This window comes from Grammomys surdaster, unplaced genomic scaffold (assembly GCF_004785775.1).
Source record: "Grammomys surdaster isolate TR1022 unplaced genomic scaffold, NIH_TR_1.0 138, whole genome shotgun sequence".
Classification (NCBI taxonomy): Eukaryota; Metazoa; Chordata; class Mammalia; order Rodentia; family Muridae; genus Grammomys; species Grammomys surdaster.
In genome coordinates this window covers 8,935,410-8,936,266 of record NW_021604596.1, presented here as the reverse complement: position 1 = coordinate 8,936,266, position 857 = coordinate 8,935,410, and positions in this window count along the sequence as shown.

The window sequence follows — 857 nt, the reverse complement described above, 5'->3', positions numbered from 1 at the left end:
CACACACACACACACACACACACACACACACACACACACACACACACAGATTGAACCAGGGCTTTGTCCATGCTAGGCAGTTGCTACATCTGATTTTCATTCTTGGGTTCTTTGCTGTACATTTGACTACAGAATTGTAGAGACATGCCAATATTTTATATAATTTTTTGTTTTGTACCCTGATATATTTCCCACTCTTGTATTTAAAAAATTAAGTTCTACAGATGGAAAACCTACTGGCACTCATGGATTAGAATTTAGCTAACCTCAGAAAAAGCAGTGGAGGTTGAATAGAATTCCAGTCTTCCATTCATTTTCTTGAGTAAAATCAGAACATTTGTTTTTGTTGTTGATTCAACCACAGCTTCATCTAGTTGGGAAGCATTCAGAGTTTTGAGAGTTTTCTAAGTGTTCAAGAATTGGAATATAGGGCATTTGCCTAATAGAACTTTTCCTTCTCATGCACAACTGTGTTGAGCAAAGAGAAAGCCTGTCCCTCAGTTTAGTCTAGTGTATGAGAGAGGTCAGTTTATCACCATCCCATATGAAGGAGGTCCATTGTTTAGTCTTGAAGACAGAACACAAACACTGTTTTCTCTCTTTGTTTGTGTAACCCATGAGGTCTGGCTCTCCCTTTCCTGTCTTCATCAGGATCAGCACATAGGGTCACTTCCTTTACTCAGTGACTTCTGCAAGCTCTGTCAAAGATTCACACTGCATTTCTGTGTTCCTGTGTCTAATACAGTTTTAGATACAATATAAAAACTGGAGACATTTAATTTTGTTAGCTAGGTAAACAATTTTGAGGGATCTTTGTTTGTTTGGTTCCAGCCCCTCATTTTTGCTAGCCTTTTTAG